This window comes from Lepidochelys kempii, chromosome 3, assembly GCF_965140285.1.
Source record: "Lepidochelys kempii isolate rLepKem1 chromosome 3, rLepKem1.hap1, whole genome shotgun sequence".
NCBI lineage: Eukaryota > Metazoa > Chordata > Testudines > Cheloniidae > Lepidochelys > Lepidochelys kempii.
In genome coordinates, this window is record NC_136382.1 from 96,972,118 (window position 1) to 96,983,361 (window position 11,244).

Consider the following 11,244-nt stretch of genomic DNA (forward strand, 5'->3'; position numbering starts at 1 on the left):
TTGTTGAATGTCATTTTGTTGTCTATAGCCCAGTTCTCCAATATATCAAGATCCCTTTGAATTTTAGTTCTATCCTTCAAAGTGTTTGCAACCCCCTCCCTCTGCTTTATATCACCTGCAAATTTGATCAGTATGCTCTCATTCCTACATCCAGATCATTAATAAAGATGTTAAACACAAGACCCAGAACAGATCCCTGTAGAACCCCACTTGAAACCTCCCTCCAATCTGACATTCCATTAATAGCTACTTTTTCCATCACTAGATGAATCAGCAGTTGCCATCAGCTAGCACATAGAGTTATCGGAGGTAGCACAGTCATCTCAGGTCCTGTGGTAACTTTTGGCAAATGTTGACTTTTTAATGGGGACCACTAACAGGAACAAAAGACATGTTCTCTCCACCAACAGAGGCAAATGGCAGGAGGATATTAACAGGAAAAAATCCCGGTTATCTAGTTTTTTGTAACTGTTGTTTTTCAAGGTGTTTTGCTCATGTCCATTCTATGTTAGATATGTGCATGCCCATGTTCACAGTTGTCAGAGAGTTCTGCCTCAGCAGTACCCGTAGGACTGGCTGTGGCACCCCCTGGGGCGGTATATCAAGCACCGCCGGCCTTACACCCTCTCAGTTCCTTCTTGCTGGTGTGGCCACTAAATGGACCTTGATTCATGAGAGGGGCAAGCCTTGGAGCTTGAGATGCAGGAAGTAGTCTAGAATGAGCTGCAATCTTGATCAACAATGCAGCAGGTGAACCACTTCCATTTGGCCATGTAAGTCGCTCTGGTGGAGGGCTTCCTACTTCCCAACAGAACACGCTAAACTTCAACTAAGCACTGCTGCTCCTGCACGTTTAGCCACACAGCAGCCAAACCATCAGATGTAACGCCACCAGGTTGGGGTGCAGAAGACTGCCATGGTTCTGGTGACTGGAGTGGCAGTCAGAATAGGGTTGCCACCGAGAGGCCCAGCAGGGTGCTGAACCATGCTGGCACTATCAGGATGACCTTTGCCCTGTCCTGCTTGATCTTCATGAGGACCCTGGGCAGAAATGGCAGTGGAGGGAAGGCGTACATGAGATCCCCCAACCACGGAAGGAGAAAGGCATCAAACAGGACTCCTCTGTCCAAGCCCCCAATCGAGCAGAAGACGTGGGCCTTCCTGTTCTACCTGGATGCGAACAGGTCCACCCGGGGAGTGTCCACCTGTGGAAGATGGAGCTGACCACCTGAAGGGACCACTCGTGGAGAGATGAGAGCGTCCTGAGGAGGTGATCTGCCAAAGCATTCTTGGACCCAGGAAGGTGAGTGGCTACAAGATGGATATTGTACTGTAGACAGGAGTCCCAGAGCCAGAGGGCTTCCTGGCAAAAGGCCTAAGACTTGGCCCTGCCTTGCCTGTTGATACAGAAGACCATCACCGTGTTGTCCATCAGGACCTGCACCACCCTGTGTTATATGAGAAGTAGAAAAGCCTTGCAGGCCAGGCAAACCGCTCTGAGTTCCCTAAAGTTGATATGCAGGGAACAATAGAGGCTAGACCAACATCCTTGAGTGTTGAGGTCACTAAGGTGGGCTCCCCAGCTCAGGTCCAAGGCGCCTGAGACGAGGGTCACCGAAGAGGTTGGGGCCACGAAGGGACTCCTTCCAACACCGATGCAGGATCTTGCCACCAAACCAGGGATCCCAGTACATTGTTCGGAATCCTGATCACCCAGTCCATGCTGTACCGGTTGGGGACATAGACCAATGCCAGCCATGCCTGGAGAGGTCTGAGGCGGAGTCATGCATGCCGGACCACATAAGTATATGCTACCATGTGGCCCAGCAGTCTCAGGCATGAGTGGGCGGTGGTGAGCGAGTGGGCCCACAGGCCCGCGATGAGGTCCACCATGGCCTGAAACTGAGTTTCGGGGAGGAAGGCCCTGGCCAGAGTGGAGTCGAGGACCACTCCGATGAAACCTCTGTGTTGCACTGGGGTTAAGGTTGACTTTGTCTCATTTATTATCAACCCCAGGTCGTGACAAGTGCAACATATCAAGCCAAGATGCCTCTGCACCTGATCCAGTGATCGGCCCCATATCAACCAGTCGTTGAGGTACGGGCAGATTTTGACTCCCCGACGTCTCAGGTAGGCATCCACTGGTGCTATACCCTTTGTGAATACCCTCAGGGCCGACGAGAGGCCAAAGGGCATTGCTTTTAACTGGAAATGGTGCCCTCCCAACATAAAGCAGAGGACACGCCAGTGCCCCAGAAAGATGGAAATATGCTTCCTTCAAGTCAAGGGCAGCGTACCAGTCTCCTGGATCCAGGGAGGGAACAATGGAGGACAGGGAGACCATGTGGAACTTCAATTTCTGGAGGGACTTGTTCAGGCGACGCAGGTCTAGGATAGGCCGATGCAGCCAGGGAAGGCTGGGAGTAATAGACCAGCAACACCAGCACCCCCACACTGATTCCAGTACTGCCACTGGGGAGGGGCCATGGGCCTTGCTGCGCCAGGACCATGGCAGGTGCTGCCTCAGACTCCCGCATCAGGGGGAATCGCCTTGCCTCAGTGACGGGCTGAAGTCGTGGGCTGACCCCGACCACTGCCCCTCTGGTGATCATGGTGGAGCCATGAGGCCTGAGTCTGCCTACTGACTGTCACAGGTGAGTGACAAGGCGATGGGGAGTAGCGCCACTTGCCAGAGGAGCAGTACAGAGGTGAGTGCGACTGACGCTGTGATCCCGAACGAGCCCTCCAGGACAGGGACCAATGACAAGGAGACCTCCTGGGAGGGGCTGTTTGGCGCCTATGCCTAGGCAACTGATGGCCAGACGGTCATTGGTACTGGTGACATGGCGAGTGTCTCCATGATTCCGGCTTCCCACTTCTGGAAGGTGGGGATCTTGATGGAGATATAGGCTGTCTGTCCGGTGAGCTGGGGCGCAGCACTGGGTCCCAAGGTCGCAGTGAGAAGGACTTGCGTCTGCGATCCAGCAACCTGGGGTGTTCTGCCAGATCATGCTGCAGCAACCTGGTGGCCTTCCCCTTTAGTGCAGCCAGAAGAGCCATATTGGTGACCTGGCGCAACATTTGCGGAGTCGGTCAGCCTTGCTCCTTAGCCACCGAGACCGCTTCGGGCACTGCGGCCTCCTTCACATGCTGTGGTCCTCTGCCTGGGGCAGGGGACGGGTCTCTGGCAGGGCTGATGGGTCCAACCTTTGCAGTACCCCTGTGACTCCCTGTAGCAGGCGCATGGCCTGACAAAGGTCCTTTGCCCAGAGCACCTCCCTCCATCAGTGCTGAGGGGCTTCTTTTCTTAAGAACCGGTGAGACAGAGGGGTGCCTGGCTGAGTCCGCTGCCAGCGGTGCCGCTGCAAGCCAAGGCCAAAGTACTGGGAGTGGGTACCACGGTGGAGGGTTCCGATGCTGGACAAAGAAAGCAGCCTCCATCAGTAATGCCCTCAAGCAGATATCCCGCTCTTTCCGAGTCTGTGAGCAAAAGTTCTTACAGACACGGCACCTGTCCTTGCGATGGCCTTCCCCCAGACACTTAAGACAGCTCTCATGCAGATCGCTGATCAGCATCAGCCAGCTGCATGATGCACGTGGCTTAAAGTCAGGGTAGCAGGGCATGCCCCACTCGGGGCAAAATCCCAACTGGGAACTCTCTGGTTGACTAATACTAATAATGAACTATAGAGAAAATATGTACACCACCACCACAAAATCAAGGGGTAAACTGCTACTGTTCCTGCAAAGCAAGACAAGGTACTCCAGCCATCAGAGGCGGTAAGAAGGAACTGAGAAGGGTGCAGGGCCGGTGGTGCCCGATATACCACCACATGGGAGAGCCTCTCCAGGGGGTGCCACAGCCGGCCCTATGGGTACCACTAAGGCAGAAATCTCAACAACTGTGCATGTGGGTGCCCACACAACTAAAATGGAATTGACATGAGCAAGCACTCAAAGAAGAACACCACTTGCTACATTCCACTTGCATGAATCTGTAGTTTTGTTAAATAAATTGGTCCCCCATCAAATTGAATGAAACAAACAATACACCTCCTTCTCTAGTAGTAACCGAAGCGGATCAATGAGCTGGTGCTTTCTCCTAGAGGCTCTATGTTGTGTTCCAGAACCTAAGCTCTTATATAAAAAAAGATAAGCCTCTAGCCTTAATGGTTGCAAAGATATCCTTCAAAATGTAAAGACGTAAATTAGCGCAGTAATGTCTGCTTGAAAGAATATTTTTAGGAGGTCTGAATTGCCCCATCTATGGCTAGGGGGTGATAGCTCTGATGCCTAATGATGCTAATCTAAACAAATTTTGTTAATTATTTCATTGTTAAACAAAGAACTCAAGAAAGAAAAGTAGTATGATAATCAAAGGGTTTTACTTTGATCAAAATAAATAAAACTAATTATGCAATACAATAAAGTACTTAGAGACAAGGTAGATGAGGTAATATCTTTTATTGGATCAACTTTTGTTGGTGAGAGAGCCAAGCTTTCTGAAGAAGAGTTCTGTATAAGCTTGAAAGCTTGGCTCTCCCACCAACAAAAGTTGGCTGAATCAAAGATATTATCTCACCCACTTTGTCTCTCTAATATTCTGGACCTGCACGGCTACAACAACACTACATGCAACAGATACATGACTGATATACAACGTTGTACGTCACCTTAGTCTCCCTCACAGTTTTTCCTACATCAAAAATACACCGGTCTTGTATTTTTACATCTACAATTCAAGCTGATAAGATACAAGAACAAGACATACCTAAAAGTGAAGATGAACAGCACTGTGTTTAGTGCACACATGAGCTACAATTACTGAACAGATAAAGGAAGGCTTCTTATCTTTTACTTTGGAAGCCTGAATATGCTATGAAACTCAAGAGTTTAAGTACCATACTAGGAACAATCTAGAGAGCAAGAAACACTCCCACACAGTGCCAGAATTATCATTCTGTCACAGTCTTACCTGGACTGGGTCTGAGACAGAAGACTTTGCAAGCCTGGGAGTGCCAGATGTGCAATCAATATTTTTGACTGGAAGCAGTTTCAACTACAACATTAAAACTGATACTCTTTTCAGTTACCTTTTTTAAAATATAAAATATTGAAGATTACTAACCATCATTCCCTTCGAGCGGGCTGACTTTTTTTTTTGAGCAAGAAGTGTTTATTAAAAGACCTTTTCTAAACAAAAAAAATCATGAAAAACAATTGACATTTTCCAATTTTTTTCTCTCTCATAAATTTTTTTTTATTATTGACTTTTTTAAAATGTTAATTTTGATCAACATTTTGATAAAATTTCCAATTAAAAATGCCACTTAAAAATACCAGGGGTGAGAAGCAGTATTTCCTGCTGTCCAAAAAGAACTAACTATCCTCACATTAAAATAACTGTAGAAGAGTCTCTGTAGAGTCCTGAAGTTAGGAGCCAGATTCATAGCTGTTGTAATCAATGTAGTTCCACTCAAGTCAATGAAACTCTTCCAATTTACACCAATTGATAATCTGCCTGTCATGAATTGTGTAGCAAGTGTCCTCACTTTCTCTGCTCACCCCCAAAAAATACCATTTGCAATTACTGGTCAGCCAAACATTTTCAGCAAAACAGGGATCTGCGTATTGTAGAATCACTTATGCAAATATCTTTGTCCCAGCTAACAATATGTTTAACACTGAAGAATTTTAAAGTTTGATGATATGCTACCATGTGTGAAAGCAACTCATTTTTATTAAGTAATATACACAGGATCTGGAAATGCATCATCTGAGCTTTTAAAACATGTTTTTCAACAAAGATCTTGACTTTTAGGATGGGGGTGAGCAGGAGTGTCTTTTTAGGTTCTATGATTCTGACTGACTAACTTTTTTCCCTTCAGTTCCCAAGCTATTTCCAGTTTCACAGTATTTTTTTTCAATCCCCCCTGCTTCTTTTCTAACACCCCCTCACTAGAATGTAAGATCCATGGAGTCAGATTCTGTTCTCTTCTTTCCAGCAATACAAAGGAGCAGATTTTTTTCTATACTTTATCAGAATTAATTCTATCCTCTTAAAAGTTCAGCTAAAAAAACGGCAGTATAATTAGCATACTGTGGAAACACTAAGATGGTCTACATTTTTATTACTCACTATATACAGCAATCAAGGTGGGCATGGAACCTACAATCAAAGCCTCAATCCTGCAAGTACTTATCCACATGATTAACTAAGCAGATAAGTAGTTCCATTGAACTACAGGACAACCTCTGTGAATAAAATTAAGCATGTGTTTAAGTGTTTGCCAGATTGGGCCTAAAAACCCAATCCTGCAACCTTTACTCACTCACATGTTGTCCTTTCTTAGATGATATTTTAAAATTATGAAAGGCCATCTCTTAAATAGAAACTGAATTAATTTTTAAAAGGGAGAGAGAATGTCCACAATCTGAATGAAAGCCAAGAATGTCATATATCGTCTCCTAAAAAGAAAAAAAAAGTCTTATTGAAGAAATTTGTTTTTAATGGTAAATGCCTAATCTTTATGGAATCCCCGAGTTGAAGGCTAATTTCACTCTTTTAGTTAAACAAATATATAAATTATAATGTTAGCTTGGAGTCCTCACCCTTGTATCAGGGTGAAACAAAACCACAAACACCTCCAGGAGAGAATAAGATTTTAAAATGAGGGGCACTGTGCTTTGACATTTGCTCTTGAGGACCCACAGGAAGAGCACAGTATTACTAAGCAGAACAGCACATTCCAGTAAACTGCTTTGTAATTTAAAGTTGCATATCTATGCTTGTAATGTTAGTAACATGCAATTGTAGAAAGTAGGGATGACACCAGACCAGTGTGGGAAGGAGGGAAAGTAACCTCCAAAAGGTAGGATTGTTTGGCTAATTGAAAGACTGTTGAGAAGTAAATTGTGCCCACACTCATTTTTTATGAATGCAGGTAATTTAAACCTGTGACATCTTTAGATGAAACTCACTAGGCTTCCTGTTAGACTTGGCACTCAAGGTTGCTATTGTGCACAAATTTACAAGAGAAGCAAATTCCGTAGAGGCAGCAAGCAGTCCTTGCTTGTCGTTTTCAGTATACGCCTTAAGACCTGTGATTAGGTCTTCTCTTTCCAATGCACAAATCCTTTCCCTATGAAAATTCTTGTAAGGTTTCCAGAACCAATCTACTGACACAGTTTGCTCCACTGATACTCAATAGGACAGTCTCATAGCTTAGCGTGCAACATCTCCTAATTAAACTACCAAAAGCTGAAAGCCATTTGCTGTAAAGGAACAGCGCCTACTGCACTCATTATGATCCAAAGTAGACATCCTGACATTAGAGTTTGCTATTTTCTCCATAGCACTACTGCTGATATCAGTCCCACTAGGACGAGGACTTAAAAGACCTGTCTGAGAGAGATGACAGAGGGAAGCACTAGAGATTACTTCCATCATCAATCTAGTCAGTCTAACACTATCATCTGGAATTTTTTTAAGCATGATGGATTCTTTAATTAACTTCAAAAAGTGTATCTGTTTCTCAGGTATGTAAACATAGCAGGGCAAGAGTCTTCATGGTTTTGCTTGGGGAATTGTCAAAACATCAATTAGGAACAGGGAGGTTTGTTTAATGAATTCCCAATTTGACAATAGGAAAAAATATACTCTAAACAGTTTTTCTTCCCTGAATGATCACACCAAGCAGCTTTTCCACACTTAATCAACAATATACATTTTTGGAAATTGATGGATTTCCATTCAGGTTGGTGGCTGTGATTCAAACCAAATATGCACTGGCTTCTCCCAATATATTTCAGGACTTAGTGAGCCTCAGGAGTGAAAAGTTTGCACAGAGTTGGGTTACAGTGACTCCCAAGATGCAATGCAGCCCTGCTGATTGGCTCCAAAAGTGGATTTGCACTGCTTAAGGTGGAAGCATTGCCAGGGCAGATGGAGGATGAGCTGATTCAGCACACTTCATGGCAGTCTCCATCTGCAGGACTCCTACAGAGCACTGGACGTAGTTTCAAAGCTGCCCCGGTCTAGTGGAAACGCTAGGGAGGACAGTGGTGTAAACATGATTTGGTCTTCTCGCAGGGGTGAAGTTGCCTGCAGTATAGGAATGTAAATGCTGTTTAAAAAGTGAACAGTTTAAATGATTAAAAAATATTTTGTTTAAACAGCTAACCAATTAAGCAGCCACTGTGGCCAGCCAGCCCGGAGGTTAACAGTTAAGGCGGGTTAACTGGTAAAACTAATGCTTACCGGTTAACATTTTACATCCCTACTTCAGTAGCAAAGAAAGTGCAATTTGTAACCTGCTGCAAATTGGGGGGGGGAGGTCAAGCCCTGTGATTTTGATGGAACTGCAGCAGGTTCTATGGCTCAATGTGTTCATTACTAAAACATGAGTAGGAGTTGTCCTTGTTGCTGGAGGGGCTTTGTGATTAGGCTTCTTAAATTGATAAACTGCTCAATGATCATTCTATAATAAAATCTCTGTATGATCACAACAATAAACATTTTGAGACAATTAACCAAAGGATCCGGGGTTTTGACAGAGGAGTATGATGTGTGTGCGCACATTCATGTTTTTATTCATTAAACATTTTAATTCATGTTTTTAATGCAAATACAGCCATTAGACTATTAGGCATATACTTCCACTACTATCCTCAACATGATGTTTTCTAGCCTCATTCATTTTTAGGTCTGTGGTTTCAATGAAGGAAGTGCCATTTCTTATTGTTGTTTTACCATGCCCAAAAGTATGCTAGCCACTTTGTGGAACCAATAAAAAGAGTCATGGGGTGAAATCCTGGCTCAACTGAAGTTAATGGCCAAACTCCTACGGACTTCAATAGGGCTGGCATTCATTCATAGTCCCTGTTCCTAAGCATCTGTAATCTAATTTTAGATGACGGGATAAGTGAGAGTAACAAATAGTAGGTAAAAGATGGGGAAAGGAATCAATCATAGAATCATAGAATATCAGGGTTGGAAGGGACCCCAGAAGGTCATCTAGTCCAACCCCCTGCTCAAAGCAGGACCAATTCCCAGTTAAATCATCCCAGCCAGGGCTTTGTCAAGCCTGACCTTAAAAACCTCTAAGGAAGGAGATTCTACCACCTCCCTAGGTAACGCATTCCAGTGTTTCACCACCCTCTTAGTGAAAAAGTTTTTCCTAATATCCAATCTAAACCTCCCCCACTGCAACTTGAGACCATTACTCCTCGTTCTGTCATCTGCTACCATTGAGAACAGTCTAGAGCCATCCTCTTTGGAACCCCCTTTCAGGTAGTTGAAAGCAGCTATCAAATCCCTCCTCATTCTTCTCTTCTGCAGGCTAAACAATCCCAGCTCCCTCAGCCTCTCCTCATAACTCATGTGTTCCAGACCCCTAATCATTTTTGTTGCCCTTCGCTGGACTCTCTCCAATTTATCCACATCTTTCTTGTAGTGTGGGGCCCAAAACTGGACACAGTACTCCAGATGAGGCCTCACCAATGTCGAATAGAGGGGAACGATCACGTCCCTCGATCTGCTCGCTATGCCCCTACTTATACATCCCAAAATGCCATTGGCCTTCTTGGCAACAAGGGCACACTGCTGACTCATATCCAGCTTCTCGTCCACTGTCACCCCTAGGTCCTTTTCCGCAGAGCTGCTGCCTAGCCATTCGGTCCCTAGTCTGTAGCTGTGCATTGGGTTCTTCCGTCCTAAGTGCAGGACCCTGCACTTATCCTTATTGAACCTCATCAGATTTCTTTTGGCCCAATCCTCCAATTTGTCTAGGTCCTTCTGTATCCTATCCCTCCCCTCCAGGGTATCTACCACTCCTCTCAGTTTAGTATCATCCGCAAATTTGCTGAGAGCGCAATCCACACCATCCTCCAGATCATTTATGAAGATATTGAACAAAACCGGCCCCAGGACCGACCCCTGGGGCACTCCACTTGATACCGACTGCCAACTAGATATGGAGCCATTGATCACTACCCGTTGAGCCCGACAATCTAGCCAGCTTTCTACCCACCTTATAGTGCATTCATCCAGTCCATACTTCCTTAACTTGCTGGCAAGAATACTGTGGGAGACCGTGTCAAAAGCTTTGCTAAAGTCAAGAAAGAATGTTGAGGGTCACAGCAATAAGATCACAGGATTATTCAATTTAGGCACATGCACATATTGATTAATATGTTCAAGGTTGTTGTTGTTGTTCTGGAGCATGAACTGAGACACCACCCCTTCTGGAATCTCAGGGAAACGTTGCCGGAGGTCATGGAGTACCTGCACATCAAGTTGCTGACTACCCTGCGCCATGCCAGACTGATGTTGTTCTGGGATTCTCAAGAATGGAAGTCAATAAGCCTTCCAGTGGATACGATCTTCTGATGCTTCAGGCATTTTTCTTTAAAGAAAGAATAAATCCCCTTAATATCTTCTTAAGTCGTCATATTTCCAGGAGTGCATCTCTGCTGATTCACTTGCAGCATCGTTCATCCTGATTTTACAGAGGTGTTTCTTCTACTTTTTTTTTTCTTTATGACGACTTCACAAATATTAGTTTCAGTTACCATGCGGTGGGGGGCGGCGGCGACAGCAGCAGCATACCCGGCTTCCCCTCGCTCTCCACAGGAGAGGGGCAGGGACTGCCGGGACGCCCCCCTCTTGCTGGGTCTGGCGGGGGCGGGTCCCCCCTTTCCGCTCGTGGAGGCGGGGGGGTGGGTGGGAAACTGGTCTCTGGGCAATGCAAGCTCAGAACAGGGGGGAGGGATAGCTCAGTGGTTTGAGCATTGGCCTGCTAACCCCAGGGTTGTGAGTTCAATCCTTGAGGGGGCCATTTGGGATCTGGGGCAAAAATTGGGGATTGGTCCTGCTTTGAGCAGGGGGTTGGACTAGATGACCTCTTGAGGTCCCTTCCAACCCTGATATTCTATGATTCTATGAATAAATGAAAAAAGTGTTTAAAAAAAAAAAGTGTTAGATCCACTGGCTGTTGCCAACCTTTGTTCCACTAAGCAAAAATTTGTGTTAAGGAGCTAAATACTGTTGCATTTTATTTTCCTGATTTTAAAACGCATCTTATTGAACAGCACAATACAAAGCTATCAGAGATTGGATATTTAAGTAGCACATGCCTAAGAAAAGATAAGATTAGAATCACGATACAAACACTGTACGTTTACAGACTTAAAGGTGAGAAGAGAACGAAAAGGCATCTCAGGAAGTCTGTCAAAGGAATTTGA